Source organism: Grus americana, chromosome 17, assembly GCF_028858705.1.
Source record: "Grus americana isolate bGruAme1 chromosome 17, bGruAme1.mat, whole genome shotgun sequence".
NCBI classification, from domain to species: Eukaryota; Metazoa; Chordata; class Aves; order Gruiformes; family Gruidae; genus Grus; species Grus americana.
This window is the reverse complement of record NC_072868.1, coordinates 15647258-15664955: the sequence shown is the minus strand read 5'-3', so window position 1 is coordinate 15664955 and position 17698 is coordinate 15647258. Positions and strand designations below refer to the sequence as shown.

The following is a 17698-nucleotide window of genomic DNA, read 5'->3' as shown; positions in this document are numbered from 1 at the left end:
CTACAGTTAGAGGAAGCGCACCTATTGTGACAGTTCTTCTAAGTGTAGATTTGGAATATAGCATTAGAAATAGTGATACTGATCACTGGTGTGATTGGAAGCATCCTGTAAAAATAGTTAACTATCTCCTCACAAACATAGGAGCCTGAGTTTGTCTTAGTGACTTATCACTTGCCAGCTAAGCCAGGATAACTATGCATGGCATTTTGCAACAGCAAAATCAATCCTTAGCTTAAACCACCACAAAGCTTCCACCAGCAGTCGTTCACAGTAAAAACCACTTGACTTCAGGTTAGTCTTCTCACTACTCAGTGTTAATATTTTCACATTCCTTTAGAAGATAGTGGCTAAACATTGAGCTTGTAGGTTCTTCGAACAATGCACAGCATGACATTATGTGTAGTAACTGTAACGGTCGTCCATCCCCACATGAGTATTTACATACCTCTTTTTCTGTAAGATTCAGAAAGTTGAAGATTGAAGTAATTTTGAAGCAGAATGTGACAAACGTCTGGACTGTGTGCCATATGCAAAATGGAACAGAGTAAGCTTTTCAGCCACTTCTATAATTAAACAAGGCTAAAATAAACCCAGAGTGGAAAATAAATTGAGCTGAGGATATGATTACACCTCATTTTCATGGGCTTCATATCATTCTGCGTTCACAGCATAATTCCCCTTTAGCACAACTGTAAACATTTTGTTCTCGTCTGGTCATTGATTCCTTTTATCCTAAGAAACAACTTTAACCATAAGCATCAAGAAGAAAGTGAATGTCCAGCCCCTTTCCGTGATAAATGTCGTACTTCCAGGGAAAAGCTGCATTTGAATGCTTTCTCCCCCCTGCTTTTATATTCTTGGCACACACTCCGAATTTGAGCAAAAAAGATAGACTTAGTCTTGTGAGTCATTTTCCTGATTGATCTAATTTACCTTGAAGGTTAATGTATTCTAAACTAATTCAGAGATTAATAACCACTTAAAGATATATGAAAGACATTTAACTGTATACCAGACAAGTGTTGTAACCTAGTTTATTATCTCTTCAATGACTTTGGGAGTTCATTTGATGAGATTTAAGAGTTATTTGATTGTTTGATACAGAGTGGCAGGTGCAAAGCAAAAAGGTGTTTTCAGAGCTTGCTAGTTAATTCTGAAAACAAGGATGTAATTTTATCTGCTTACATTGCATAATTCAAAGAAAACATTTATGTTCAAGGTGATGATTAATCATAGAATCCCGGACTGGTTTGGGTTGAAGGGACCTCCCAGCCCACCCAGTGCCACCCCTGCCATGGGCAGGGACCCCCTCCACTAGCCCAGGTTGCCCAAAGCCCCATCCAACCTGGCCTTGAACACTGCCAGGGAGCCAGGGGCAGCCACAGCTTCTCTGGGCACCCTGTGCCAGGGCCTCAGCACCCTCACAGGGAAGGATTTCTTCCTAATATCTCTTCTCAATCTCTCCTCCTTCAGCTTCAGGCCATTCCCCTTGGCCTGTCACTCCATGCCCTTGTCAACAGTCCCTGTTTTGTCTTATGGCATTCATTAAAATTCTTTCAGTGATTAAATAATTAGTTGGACATGAACAATGCTGGACCTGTCCATTCTCCAACCTGCTTTTGACTTCTAGGACAACAGAATTGATGATGCTGGATTTCCTCTCTTTTTGCAAGACCACACCAGCATACCAATACAGAGCTTTACCTTTGTCTTAAGGAGCTGTGTCAAGTTTAGGTGTTACCTTTTTCAGATATAAAAAAATGAAAGGCTGTTATATGCCTAGTGGTTTTGGATGTGTCCTCTTTCTGCTGGAAAAAAATTGTCCAGTAATTTTGTGAAGAATTGGTGTCTGCCGTGGTAGAACTAGCAGAATGAAACGTGAGATAGCCCTGGATGCGCCCAGGAGCTCTCACTGGGCTGCCTTATATTTGAAAATCTCAGACGTTTTCCAGTGTAAGTAAGTGGAGATGCTGGTTGTTGCTTAGAGGTATTTGTGCTGAAGATCTGCGTAGTAAGTAAGTCCAGCTTTGGTGGGAAGCTCTGTACATGTGCGCTAAACAGAAGCATTCTTGGCTGCATCAGATAGATTGTGCATGTACAAAAAAATCACATGACATCTGTGCAATAGGTCCAAAGTTTTTCCAAACCCTGAACAGAACTAGTGTACATTAGGGCTATAACACACTGTGTATTGCCCTGGCTGGTCTCAGCGGGAGATCAAACCTGACTGAAGGCTGAGCTCTGTATGTCTTTCTGGTAGTCCTCTTCCAGACTTCTTCCCGTCTGGGGAAGGAACATAGGGTGCTTTATCTGTATGATGCAGATTACGTGAGAGCTTTACACACAAGCTTGTGGCCAAGGAACTTTTCTGAGTGGTGCTAAGGCTCTGCTCCCAGATCAGGAACTCATTTCTGTATAAACGGAGGAGAGAGTTCTTTGATATTTACAAACGCTGAACATCTTCAGCTGCCAGAAATTGGTAAGAGTTGCAAGTGTTAAGCAGCAGCAGGGAACAGATTGGGCAAATAGTGTCTATTTACTGTAAATATTTTGTTTTATATTTACAGCCAGATAGGCACCAAAATTGTGAGTGAGCCGTTAGGCATATTAATACCTCTGAATATTGTGCGTGGGGTCCCATTCACTGACCTGTCAGAATAACAAAGGTGATATACAAGGTGGTTTGTTGCCAAGAGTAGAGTATCCTACTGCTTGTAGAGCTTGTCTCATGTTTTATCTGGGTTTTTATCTCAAACCATTGTTGCGTGAACATTGAATGCGCAATGAGCCCTGGCTACCTGATTTATGTCTGCAAGCTCCTGATGACTTCATAGCTCGTAAGTGTCAGAGCAAAACTGAGCCCAGATTGATTTATGAAGGGTCATCAATAAAGAATGGAAGAAAAGGACTGATCTAGAATCAGGGCTTTGTACACAACACTGGACTAGACAGGTACCTAGATAAAACCTATTTCATACCTAACCAAAACCAAGCAGACAGTTACAGAGTCATAAAATAGTTATAAATGAAGAAAACCCACCACAGGCTGGGTGGAGCTTCAGGTAACATTATGGGGATCTATGTATAAGTTCTATAAATAACATAAAAGCTTTTCACTTTGAGGTTCTGCTGGGCTGTCAGAGGGAATAAAAGACCTAGCAAAAAGAGACAGATATGTTCAGAGTCAGTAAAAACCTTGACAAGTACTAAGAAAGAACCAATCAAGTGGATGAACTGATGAATAGATATACAAATCTATCAGAAAATGCAGCGTGCTGGTGCCTTGCTTCAGTCACATCCCATCAGCAATCACTATCTGTTGTATATATCCCTCTGCTCCCTCAGGGCTCGCTTTGTCCCCTCAAACTGGAAAACATAGGAAGGCAGGATTTCAAAACTGCCATTTTCATTACCACTGACAGTTAAAAGAAGAAAGAACAGCAAAACCTATCCTGTCTTGGATAGCACACTACTAGAACGCTTTCTTGAGAATAATATAGCCCAGGACATGCTATTTGACTCATGACATAGCTTAAAATGCAGAAGAGATGCAGCCAGTGAGGTATGTCAGAAAAGTGTGGAATCGCGTATCTGTTGTCTTCCTTATCAGTGAATTTGACCAAATCATTTGACACTGCCAAGACCTGGACTTCCACAGTGACCTGCAAGTTAGCTTCTCCAAGAAAAAAAATGCAGAACACCTGTACAATTCCGTCAGGAGCCTTGGGGTTTTAGCGTGCCCCAAGAGGGAGAGGATTGTTTCTCAGGAATGCGACCAGAGACAAGATCAGATGCAAACTAGAAAGCGTCCACAGCAAGTTGAGTCGCTGTGACAGCATCCTGAGATTGTTCTGTGACAGCAAGCCTGGCAGATGGTGTCAGCTGCCCCTTGTATCATCATCCACCGGCCAGCACTGTTTTGTGAACACAGGTGAACAGACTGTGAAGTTTTACAAGCGCTGAATCCTGTTCGTTTGCTGATAACTGCTCCATGGAAGAAAGCACATACACAAAACATCATGAAGCTGATTGTGAGCTTGGTTTGAGAGGTATGGACTCGTAATAAACTTGGGGGAAAAGGATGTTATGCATGTAATTTTGTATCACAGCCTGTCATTAGTCATTATAATTCACAACATATGTTAGCCATGAACATTTCTGCTATTTTGGAAATACGTTATTGGAGGGTGTTCTCTTGGACAAAGAACTGTCAAATATCATTAGCACAGCCTGTCCATCTTTTGTGGTTTGGTTTTGTGGTTTTTTTGTGGTTTTTTTAAGAAATAAGGCTCTGCAGGAATATGGTACCAGTCTCTAGATTAAATTAAAGGTCTGCAAAGCGGGTACTTTATCTAATTTTCTATACAAGAAGGCACAGATTTGCTACTGATAATGCATACAGCTCAGGAAAGATTTAATCTGCTTACCACACTGCGTATTCAAGGTAGGAAGAAGTTTTCTTTTAAATAATTTTAGAGCATAGCATTTTTCCAGAGAGCTGAAACCATGATCATTACAGCACACTTCACTGGGCTGTCTTATATCTGGAATGGAAGACAACAGTTGCCAAAGATTGCCAAAAGTCAGATGTTATTTGGTGAACTAAAAGAGGGAGTATGTCAGCAGGGCAGTCAGAGGAAAATATTCAAGGAAATACTGAAGCACAACCTCAAGCAACATGACATTGACATCAAGACAGCTGGAAATTACTGACAGCAGAGGGCATGTGGTGTCCGCACTTTCTGTTGGGATGGTTTGGTCTGACCAGCAGCACATGGCTGGTATCAAAGCGAACGGCACTGAAAGCTGGCAGGTTCAGAGGCAGAGGGTCCAAGGTTTCCTGGGCTTATTTGCACCTGGTCATGGAAAGGAATGAATGCCATCCGTATGCCAGGTATTTCAGGATTTGGTGACCCAAGACGCAATGCAGCAGCGTATTGTGATTCAAAAGTACTTATTGCTATAATGCCATTGATGACTGCAGATGCAGCAAAATACAGTATGATGCTTATCATAGAAGAGAGGTCCCTTCAGATGTCACCATGCACCTCTGAAGGAAAACTTGCATCTTAAAGGCTTCTAATTTTTTTAGTCTTACCATAATCCAGCATTGCTCTGCACTTTGAGCTTCTCTTTGCTTTTGTGCTGCTATCTTGAATGCTAATAGCAACAACTGTAATGATCACATAGAGTATCAAAAAGATCGGTACTTTCTGCTTCCAGTTCATGAACAAACATACAGTTTTTGTTGTCAAAACCAGCTTAATTTACCATTTTTATTTTCCCCCATTCTATCAATTCGGTTTTGATGGCAGTTAAACTAGAAGCAGTTGAATCAATTTTCTGAGCGTAGACAGTAGAATTTAGCTGGATACAAAAGCAAAGCTACTGCGACTGTCAGAAGCAGGATTAGATCAGGGTGTCTTTCACCCTGTCTTTGGTCAGCCTCTGGATCACTTTCATACTTTTGGATTCTTTATAAAAAGCTTTTAAAGTTTATATGAACAAATCACTTTTCAGTGAGAAAAGGGCAACTTTGCAGAAAAAAGCGAGATCTATTTTTGCCCAGTTCTAACAGTGTGATGGTACCTGGCAGCATAATTATGAAATCAGGGTATCATTGTTAGGCATTACAGACCTAACAAAAAGACTTTCGCTGTGTAAAAAAATGCAGTAACAAACGTGTTATAGTAACACATGTAGTAAGACTTTCTCTAATGTCTATGGACTATGGCTCAAAATCTTATTTTGACTTTTCTCAGAATAGTTATGCTGCATGAGATCCATGCGCTGATATATAAATTGCAGTTCTGACATTTCAGCGTTAACACTGAGCATTCTTGACTATTTTACCTTCTAGTTTAACTTCATTATTTCACAAACTTGGTAACATTTATTTCCTTGGTGACTGTAGTCATTTAGCAAGTTCATTGATAGTCTTGAAGTGTTAGGTTCAGAGAGCCTGTAGATAGGATTGATTTTCTCTTTGAGGCCAAGTATTTTAATTACTGTGATAAAAAAATCTGTCTCTCCCTTCAAATACAGAATACTTTTTATGTGGGTTTTTGTGTGTGTGTGTGCAGAACTTAAAAAAAAAATAAAAATCCAGCTACACAAAACTCCATGTCCATGACTTGAGTTTAGTTGCAAGCAGTAAGGCCCTTAGTCAACGTAGAATTGTAGATAAACAGACAAATTTTAGTTATTTAGTCACAGTAAGCATGCATTTAGCAGTATGAGGTGATATTTATTTACAGGGATCTTGTATTTCACTGTTTGTGCTGATTGGTTGAAAAACATGTTTAATGTTTTCTGTAAAATGGAAAATGACTTTTCTTTGTCTTTCCTATTTGATTTGCTTTGGTATCTACGTCCATTGCATTTTTTTCCATCTGACTTACCAGAGTGATTCTGTAATTCTTATGATTAAATGTGCAATTAAGGCTTAAGCACTATTAGCACAAGGGATTTTGAAATTAGGATGAGACTGTAACGTTGATATCAAATTTAAATGTCAGCACTACTGGAATAGGAAGTGTGACTTTCATCTTTCAGTTAAGAGCTCGGTAGCTCTGCCATGCAAATTGCTAACGGGTATAAAGCATGATGAGGCATCAGGACTCAATGTACCCAACAGCAGTACTTAGCAGACCTATAATGGATTTACCCAGGGTAATTTTTGGAATTATATGTAAGCTGACAGCATACAAATGACACAGTGCAAATTATATTATTTTAACTTGTTTATCAACTTGTCATCAGAGCCCTTTCTTTTTTTTTTCAGTACAGCATTGTAAATCTGACTCATGCAGAGCAAGTCACAAAGATGCACTGGCCTGTCTAGATTTCCAGCAATATTATTATGAGAAACACATTAATTTGTCTGTATGGAAAGGATTTAAAGGTTGTTGTGTTCATTTGTTACCAGAGGCTGAGCACTTAATCACACAGACTCGGTTCAGCAAGAAAATTATCTCTTCTTTTCAAGTCCATTAACAATACTTTTACAGAGTCTCGAGAAATAAAAATATTGGAGGATATTAATGAAAATGACATTATACCTGATCTATTGGGCCCAAAAATATGATTAAGTGCCCTGTTAATTAACTTTTTTTGCTATGATACTTGCAAAAGTATAGTAATTTTTTAAAGCTAACGGAATTGCCTAGAAAAAGGCTGGTAGTCTGATCTGGGTGAACCGTTGTCTCATCAGTGTTTTAATTATGAATAACAGCAACATATAGTGCACCCCAGGTATGTCACACTGTATAAAAGAAAAACGCTGAAGTCAGTATTTTATCAGTACAGCAGTACCTCCACGAGCACTCCTCCTCTTACTGCTCTTCTGCCTCCAGACAAAACTTTGTTACAACAGTAACAGAGAACCCCTTCATTCTCCTTTGAAAGATGGGAATTTGAGGCATAGAAAAATTAAAGGTCATCAAAAAAAGTCTGAAAAGACCTCCCATTAAGCAGTGATGTTTTTCTTGAGATCAGGATAGTGGAAACAGAGCTGTTCTGAAATCCTGGCCCTCGGAGCTTAGGCAAAGCTGCTCAGAAGAAACATGGCATGGCCAAGGAGACCCCAGGTCTCTGGAATGCAGTCTGCGAGGCCATCCATCTCTAGAATTCATCTTGGGTCTGTATTCCGGCATCAAGGGGCTTTTAATAACAAAGGGAAATCAAATAGCTCTGCAATAGTGCTATCATTGTGAGACCTTTCACTATTAGTTCTTGACTCAAAAGGGTTTCTGTGAGTCAAGTGGAGGTTGAGTGAACGTAGGGTTTGCAGGCTCAGGTGGTAAGATGCACATCTTTAACAGATTCCTCAGCCAGCCCACGTAGATCTTCAGTTTGAAGAAAAACCCCTTTGACATACGTATGATGTGATACATTATGCAGAAATCATCCCAGTTTTTCAACAAGTTTTTCTGCCTAACCTCTGTTTGTGTCTGTCAGTTCTGTTAACGGGATAATCTCGGTGAAAAGACATAGGTGGGTTTTCCTATATTGCAATAGGAAAAAAAGGGCAAGATCAATACCTTTAGAAACAGCCCTTTATTTCAAGAAAGTAAAGAGAATAACATTCTGAAGTGTATCTTCCAGAATAGCAGTTCATTCCCTTACTTGTCTGGTGGCTGGGTTTACCATTTAACAGTGAAATATTAATTCTTGTTAGCTTGCTTTTTTTTTTTTTGAGGAGCTTCTTTCATTGACAGAACCACTCTAATAGCAGTTGTAAAAAATTATCACCCCAGCATTGGAACATACTTCACAACCAAGGAGACATTAAATTCACTCTACTTCACTGCATTTGCATTCTGCAGTTATTAATGAGTTAATGATCTGTACACTTTTAATGAATAGAACATAAAGGAAGAGACAGGAAAGGATATTAGAGTGAGTGGAGCTCTGAGTGAAGGCTTTAATTACACTCCCATCTTCAGGTCATTAGCTGCGTAACTACCTGTGGACGATCTGATAATTATTCTCTCATGGCACTAATGAATTTGCTTTTTGTTTGGATTGGTAAAAATGTTAATATCCTTTCTATGAACAATTAAACTCACTGACATGAGGTGTATAAAAAACTGCAGTCAACACACGTGACCATACTTCGCATGTCTTCCTTCACCCCTCATGCTGCTGCTGCATACTGGTTTTAATTAAATCTTTTCCAGAATAACTTCCCATTAATTTTACTGCAATTTGGCTAGCAAATCTTTGTAGTGCCTGGCAAAAAGACAAGCAATGAGCATTTCAGGTGTCATAAAAAGTTGCTAAGTGTTCTGACAGTATTTATAAATCCCAAAACTGGTGACATTATTCTTGAACTTAGATGCACCTGTTTAAGATTGTTTTCCCCCATAAAAAGTAGGGGCATACCTTGTGTCCTTTTTTTCGGTAGCATATAATGCAAGGACTACATAGAAACAAGTTCTCTTCAAGTTAGTAAATACCAGTGAGTGACACTCAGCTAGCACTGCCACACGCCCAAGGACAAACACATTTAATCATTGGATGAAGAAATAACTTGTTACATGATGTAGGTTTCCAAATACTTCATAGGGGTTTTGTTTGATTTTTTTTTTTTGTTGTTTTTTAATTATTAAATGCCATACATGACAACTTGGCCTGAGTAGGAAAAAGGCCATAAAGAAAAGCTAAGTCTTCACAAAGTAATCACCTTATGTTTGCCAACAAACAGCAACTGAATAATGGCATGTTGGATTCATCTTGAAAATCAGCAGGCTATACCGTTCTTGTTTTGTAAGATATTGTTCTATTAAGGATAATATATATTTTCCTTGTTAAGACAGAAATTCAAAAGACAACATTTAGTAGGCTTATAAAATCCTTGGAGATAGCGAGGTCCAGCCCCCCAGGTAGAGCTGCCCCTGCTTCGTTCCCAGAGATCCCCGTCCCAGCTCAACAGCAGCTGCCCTGCCACGGACCAGCTCTCCTGTCCAGTGCTCGGCCGACGCTTGCAGAGCGCTGAGCTCGCTTCTCGCTGTTAAATTAACACTGAGAACTCTGCTAGTTTCACACCAGCCTTCTGTGCTGACTCCAAGTCATAAAGCGTTGGTTGCCTTGAGAAATTAGTTTTTTTCATCAACAGTCTCAGTTTGAATTCTTGAGGTGTCAGACCCGGAGAAACTAAATGACATGAGAAACTAGAGAACCATGACCTTGGGGTCAATCCTGGAGACCAGAAAGAATTCCAATAGCTAAGTTAAAGTCTTTTCAGCTTGAAAGAGAGGTGTTGGCAACACATCAGGATGCTCAGAAGATTCAAAAAAGCTGGCAAAACCGTACCATCAGCTTCCACCTGTTGCATTTATAGATAATTCTGCTTCTCATGATTCTGTGGACACTGAACAAAAACTCTTAACACTTAAAAATACCTTTGAAAATGCTTATACTATGGAAGGCCTACTTTGAACTGAAACCTGATGTTTCATCACTCATTTAACAAGCATCGGAGTTGGATAGATCTTTTCGCTAGCCTTTGATCTCGCATTGGATCTGCTGGTTTATAGATTAGAAAGGACAGGGAAGAGGCATGCAGCTAATCAAAGCAGGATCACTACAGTGTTTGGAAATGGCCTGGTGGTGTTGAATAACTCATAGGAGAGCATAAAACAATGTTGGGATTAAATTATTAGGTACATGGATCATTTAAAAATGCAAGACAAAACTTTGACATTTTTGCCAACTGGTGACTTACATCCAGTTAATAAATGAGGTGGATTATTGATCTTAGAAGTTATGCCTGCATTGGACAAGACCAGACAACAACTGTTATTTCTAACCCAGAAATTGCCCTGGCCAAACAGCTCTTAGTCTGAATGTAGAAGGCTTACTGATATAATTTCTGAAACTATTTTGAATCTATTTTACAATACAGTTGTTTCTGTACTAGGGCAATCACAACAGAGTTAAAACAAATACCTTCCCATCTGTCTCCATTAATTTTTTTTTTTTTTAAAAATCCCTTTTCTGTTTAAACTGTTATTCTGCTTTTTTACTTACGCATTTTGTAATGGAGCTACAAGTTAATCATGCTGAGTACATCAATTTTGACTACAGTTAATAAGGCATTTGTGTAACCTCAGTGACTCAAGTCCCCTTGGGAGTCCTACCATGCCCGCTATGATTTACATGAACAAAAAAAGTACTCTTCAAAAAGGGAAGTGGCAGTATTAGCATGAAGTTAAGCATATCAGGCTTTATTCAAAAGAATGGTGAACTTTAGTGGCTGGCCACTAAACAGAGCTTGTTTATTGTGAAGTTGCAGGCTGAACTCCCAGCTTTGACTGTACTTCACTTTGACAGTTGTGACATCGGGCAGAGGAGGGAGGTGAGGAGGCAGCAGCTGTTCAGCAGGTTACCCAACCGATAAAACATTTGTTATGAGGATACCAGAAGATCATATAAAATTTAATATACACTTTTTCCATGACAAATATAAATTCGTAAATAATCGTGGCATAAAAAGCTCACTGTGACCAAATAGCACTTTGGTCATTGGAGACTTTGTTCTGTATAAAATTGTTAGGGTTATGAACAGCGAGCAGCCCAGACAGCTGTCTCTTCTGACCAGTATGGTTTAAGTCTGGAGATATTTTCCTGCATATCAGTTAGCTTTTCTTCCTGAAAAAATAAAGAATACCTGAGACGTTCTGGCTGCTGTGAAGTTCACAGTGGTTCAATTCTGTATTGACTCTCTCAGTTAACAAATGCTCAAGAACACAGCCAAAACTTTGCACAGAAGATTATACCCTTTCTCAGGAAAATCCATAGGCAGTATTATTTTGAAATTCCGTAACAATTTTTCAGTCTGGGTTTTATAAACCAGACAAGAAACAAGTTCCAGAGAACAATTTTAGAATTTATTAAGAAATGAATATATGAAAAAATAAACAGAAATGTATGTCCGTGTAGGTTGTGTGTTGGATTGCTCTTGGGTAAAGCTAGTTGCATCGTACAGACGTACCAGATGTAGCTGACTACAAAATACAGAACTGCAGCATACAGGTATGTAGCCATCTTTTGAAGCTACCTAACATTAGTTAGGCAAGTTTAACCCCTTCTAAGCCAGTGTTGTGAGTCATTTAGAAATGGAAAGATTTCAATCAGGAGAAGCTTAAAAGTAAAGAAAATTACCCACTGAGATGAGAATAGCTACACACTTGTGAAAACAAATAATTACTTGATTAGAAGCTTTTAGGAAGAGACACATGTTGCTCTGGTCACTAAAATATCAGGGAACGTGATCTATACACTGTATCTTTTTTATTGCTGTAATTCATTCAGTATATGTGTACAGATCACTGGTGCTAGGCAGGTGGTTTTTGCAGCCAGCTTCTATAGTTACCACATCCTGTGCAAGCTCAAAGGCAGGCTGTATTACAGCTGGGTTTATTAACAAATAAAACCAGGAAACAGTATATCCAGCTCAAGTTTTAATTAAAGGAATAGTTAATTCTAGGACCCCTCTGTTGGGAGTCTGCTTAGGCAAACACTACACATCTTGCTACGAGGAGGACTTCTCGAATCTCAATCAGAAAAGATACAGGATGGCACAGCAACCATCTCCAAAAAACCAACTCACCTGTCTTCAGCTGACAGCTAAATAGGAAAACTGGTCCTCTGGCCTTCGGATCCCTCTCACACCCCTTTGCCAGGACGGTCCTCTTCAAAACATCATCTTCCCCATGCTCCACGATGGGGTCACTTGGGGGGATTTGCTTTGATGACAAAGTAGTGAGACATGTCCATGAAGTAGAGTCACTCAGACAGGATTATTACTTGAGTAGTAAAAGGCTAATAGTGAAAAAATTACATTGCACTTTTGGCTTATTCTTTGTGATTTTATACTGAATATATGCCATAGCTAGGTCTCTTTTGTATCACTAACATGGTCCCGGTGATTTGTTTAAATGAGTTATACAGGCAAGTAGTTTTATCTGGGAGTTTAAGTGACAGATGTTTTGAGTTGAGCTATTTCTCACTTAGTTAAGCATCTAAAATACTGATGAGCAGGTCCACACAAAGAGACATTATGGTATGACTCAAATATCCTAGGTAATGTTCACGAGTTCAATTTTCAGATCCATTTCTGCAGACCAATAGACCAGTAATTGTTTCAGGGCATTTTGAAATGCTAATGATGGCCCAAATAAATGGTTTTCATTAATGCTAGAGAACATTCCTAGACTGTAAAGGAAGACAAAAATTGTGAAAAAGCATCACTCAGGGAACATGGCATCCAGGATTTAAAGAGCAGTCCAAACACAGGCTCTTTTGCCCAGCCAAATTACGTGCATTGGGTGATTGTACAGGACACTTTCCTAGTTGCCTGTGCATTTAATCCTCCTGTCATTTAACCTGCAAACCCAGCCGGGCATATCGGAGGGCTTGGTGGTGGTTTTTTTGAAATTCAGACTCGAGGAAGGATGAAAGGTTGTTTCTGGAATGAAAGTGTAGTGATATTAGCAGGAAGTAGGTAACAGGACACGGCCAGAAGCCTTTGGAAAGACAGCGTTTGATGGCAGCAGGACCACACAGGCATTCCGCTGCCCGTGCTGCGCCGAGAGGAGCACTGCCGCTACGCGAGAACAAAGCGTTTCCTCTGCTTTGTGCCTGCCAGCTCGATGGCCCAGCCTGGGCCAGAATCAGAAGCGTGGCTGCAGAGTCGCCCACCCTCCTGGCAATTGCTGGCCACAGAAACAAGCCCCCCCCAGTAGCAGTGCCACTGCCCCTGCACGCACCCTGCCTACCCTAAAGCTGCTGTGGGGTTTCTTCCATCGCAATACCTCACGTGTTTGGTGCAGCCAGAGCTTTTTTGAATTACTTAAGCTTCTTAGTACAGCAAGATCTGTGCAATGTATTAGTTATATTAAACAAATCACAAGTGTTTACTTACAAAAAAATTGAAGTCAAGGTGTCGTAGAATAGTAATTTATCACAGGGTCTCAGTTCAATGATTCAGAACATGAAGCATAAAAATACTGAAGGGTTCATTGTATAATAAAACAGCCTTGAGGGGATGTAAAATTAAAGTAAAAAAATCAGACTATGGAGTAGGATCATCAGTGTGTGTAAGCTGATTTAATTTTACAGCAATCAAAAGGCAATATCTAGATTTATCAAGAAGCAAGCATAACATTTATATGGACAAGCAGGTGCTTCAGCATCTCTAAAATACATTCCTGGTTCAGCGATAAGAAACTTGAAGAGCAACAATATTTGGGAAAAGCATGACCCAGAGAAAAAAAAGTCATGTAACCACAAATGTGGTCACACTTAAATGTATAGTTTAGGATGATTATCTTGGCCCACTACTTAAAAAACTAAAAAGCAAAATATCACATAGGTTGTGCAAAGTTGTGAGCTGGAATTAATCCTGATAGTAAATCTCTGGTAGATTCAGTTGCATTATTTAATCGAGCAGATCAGTATTGCTTTAAAATCTCTACTAAAGTCAAATTCATATTTTGATCAACACTAATTGTTGGATTTTACAGTTTAAGTCTATAAGTTTAATTTCTTTGTGCCCAAGGGAGCACAAAGTTTTACAGCACTGACTTACACCGCAGATGCCAGACTGGCATCAGGCCCCATCACCTTTCACAGTCAATTGATAATACAGTGCTGCAGTGCTTTTCTTAGGGAACAGAGCACAGCATGCTCAGCGTTACTCCAGCATCTTTTTACTTCTGGGGAAAGAAAGCACTCTTCTAGGCAAAGAAGAGTCAGAGTTCCTTCATTTTGGCTGAAAAAATACTTGTGTCAAGAAACAGCACTGCTGAAATTAGAGGTTAGTTTTTCCTAGACCTGGAAAGCATCTTTTCTTGTACTTCCCTGCTTTTGTTTCCCTACACCCTTACAATAGTTTTCTTTTGCAGAGGCCTGCAATGATTTGTATTTGTTTTGTGATAACTTGAATCTGTATGCAGTTCCAATGTGTGAATAATTTTTAGTGTGCAATTCTTCTATGTGCACATATTCTCACGTGTGGCTGTTTCACAAGCATAGTAGTATTCCCTCCTGTTTTCTTTCATGGCAACCTTGGTCTCAATAGATTTGGTAAAAGTTCACTGTCATGAGTTACAATAAATGGTTTGAAAGAGGCAAAGCGACAGACAACTTAAACACTAAGTACAAATAGTGAGTGTGAGCAGCCTTAGCTAAGATACTAGACACGTCACCTTCCCTTTCTGGTGGTACATGGAACGGTCCAAACAAGGACTAGGAACACACGCAACGTGACAGCACTTTGGTAAAGGACACTGGGAACAAAGCTGACTGCTCCAGAAAATCATCATGGGATCTTTAACATCCCCTCTGGCAGGAAGAACGTCTGTTTACTGCTCAGCCCTAAAGAGGTAAATTATAATATCAGCTTCAGCAGCATACTTGGAGTGTTATAGATCCCACGTCTAAAGCCCATTTAGGGAAAATTAAGTAAAAGGAATCTAAGGGGAACCTATGATCTAGAATGCAGCTCTGTTTTGTAGATTAATGTGGGGTTTTTTAAGAAAATGCTATAAATGTAGACAGTGTCATGAGTCAGCAGCCCTGGCTGCACTCACTGCTGGAGCCTAATTACATCTGTACTGTTAGTACTACTTCATCCTTATTCTTTCATGCAAGGATGTCATAACACATTAAACATTCCACAATTATTTGTTGCATCAACTGAGAGTAGAAATTGCTTTTCTGTTTTACTACTTCGATCTTTTGTTTACAGACAAGAAACAAAAGAGGTTCATTTACTTTGCTCAGGGTCACTCAGAACAATGGAGGAGAGCTCAAATGTTATAGCTCCCAAAATCATATGTAACCCAACAGACCATATTCCCTCCACCAGGTAATTCTGGAGAGGATGCTTGGCAAGTGGAATGCATTTGAGTAGAATTTATTTTAGCTGTTCTGAAGAGGCTACTTTAAAATACACTAAGGGTGAATTTTTTGAGAGGTTCCAAACCTGCTTGATCCATTTTTCTCCGCACTTTACATGTGTAATCGCACTTGCATGCAAATAGCATTTGAGTGAATGCACAGATCAAATAATCTGACAGCTCACATATACAAATCCTGTTTGCTTCTAATAGAGCTACAGGGCTAAGTATTTGCATGCACAGATATGGCTAATTTTTAAATATGTGCTGAAGTTACACTGAAATCAAATGGTATCAATCACATTCTTAAGAGTTAATCTTCTTAGGTCTCTTTCTGTAAGGGGCAATGGCATATTTTAAAAATTATCCTTACAGGATTTCAAATGTATCAACCAAAGGAAATAAATAGGCAGGAAAGCAGGTCCTGTAACCAATCCTCCACCTTCATAGCTGTGTTGGGCATCTGAAGTAAATGTCCGGGACCAAACTGACTGGCAGAAGTTGACAGAACCAAAGCAGCACCCAAGACATTCACTATACAACCTTCATTGCAATAAAACTGGCAAGAAGCAGGTATCACACCAGCCACTGCAGGGAGAGCTGCTCTACACAAAGCAATTAAATGGTATCATCATCATCTTCCCATCAGCAGGAAAGAAAGTCTCTGATAACTAGGCTAGCTGCTGATTGCTTGCTGGTCTAGTCTTTACATTAAATAAGTTACCTTGAAGCCGAAAATAAATAGGAATTAATTTGCCTTCCTTAAATGGTTGCTTGATTAGTAGAAGCCATCATTTGTAGAGCTTTGTAGGTTAAACTAGGATGACCAGTACATTTTCCTAAGCTCTTTCTGGTTCACTGTGGCTCTGAAGAAGAAATGATGCTCCAGAGAGTATCATTTAAGTTTAGATACTTCTGTATTACTAACCCTACTGTAACACTCCCCTTGATTTTATCATCCAGGGTATGTCCATGCAAATGTGATCATCTTCTCTACAAGTTTATCTTTTTCCCTTGTTCACTTCAACCTGAAATTCTTATCTGTTTGGTTTGCCACCATGCTGGATGTTAGGGATCATATATGTGATTTAAGTGGAGCATTTCAAAGTCAGAACTAGGTAAAATTCTCCAGATCACAGCTTGAAAGATAAAGAGATAGTGACTGTCTCCAAATTACACTAATGACACTAATTTGAAGCACTGAGAATTGATTCTTCAGATAGATTGAGGTTAATGTTTACTGTATCTGCAACATAAAGCACAGATGATGCTGTGTTTGTAGGCTGTATCTTGTGGGTTTGTAGAGTCCAGGTTCTGCCCTTGTATTTCTCTCTTTTCCTTCCTTTTGTAGATCTCTTCTGCAAGCCAAAGGAAACATGCACAAGGTGATCCTGGCTGAAGAACATAACCCTCTGGAAAAGGGAGAACAAAAAGGCTGGTTTGAAAGCAAATGAGCTGAAGTGTGTTCTCTTTAGATACACTGATTCCCACTTTTCTGTTTTGAGATGAGAGTCTGCTTACTGCCTGAACTGTGAAGGGATGCAGCTGCACCCACAGATGTATAGTGTACTGCACAAGTTGGAATCCTAGCAGCCTTCATATCCCCTTTGGGAAAGCTTGATAGAAAATAAGTTTGGTTTTTTAGTGTTCATTAATTGACTTCATAAAGCATATGTTAGTAAATCTAATCCATATATATATATACAGAACACATTCTATTTTGGAAAAATTCCTTTAAATGAGAAAGTTTAGTGTGCTTTGATTTTTGCATAGCTGAAGGTATATATAGTTACTTCAAGGAAGATATGGATGGCTAGAAGTTGAAAGAGTTTATTTCTGATCTTTTTCTGAAATGGAATATCTATTTGCATTTAAATTTTTCTAGTAGATACTATTTGCTAAGCTCAAAACAAAACAAAATTTGTTAGTCTGAAAATATTTGTATCATGTAATAGCTAAAGAGGTATAGAAAATTCACTAACACTTTACAAGTGTTAGTAACATATTGGAGATATCTTCAAAAGACATCATTTAAATATATGACAAGAGTAGAAAGTGTTCAGTTAAAAAGCAGTGTTAAAAAACTCTAAAAAAATCAGATTTCTTGTGCTTACTGATCATCTGACTTTTTCTTAAAAGAACATGATTGCTTGTTAATCAGACTACACACAAGCAAAGAATCTATTTGTACTTTAAATTAACTTACCAAGTGCAACAGTCACTTAACCAATGCTCCATCCAGTACTGCTGAAACTCTTCCCTACGTTTCTACAAGCTAAGTTTGCTCAGCA

The 17698-nt window shown here is 39.2% G+C and overlaps 1 long non-coding RNA gene across 2 annotated transcripts in view; it reads right to left on the bottom strand.

The window, feature by feature from the left end:
* Positions 1-17698, bottom strand: part of LOC129214232 (uncharacterized) — a 24430-nt gene extending 6732 nt beyond the window's left edge. For both annotated transcript variants that reach the window (XR_008579633.1, XR_008579632.1), the window contains exons 1-2: positions 17614-17698; positions 12116-12251 (exon numbers count right to left, since the gene is read on the bottom strand). This is a non-coding gene — a long non-coding RNA (uncharacterized LOC129214232). The remainder of the gene's footprint in view (positions 1-12115; positions 12252-17613) is intronic.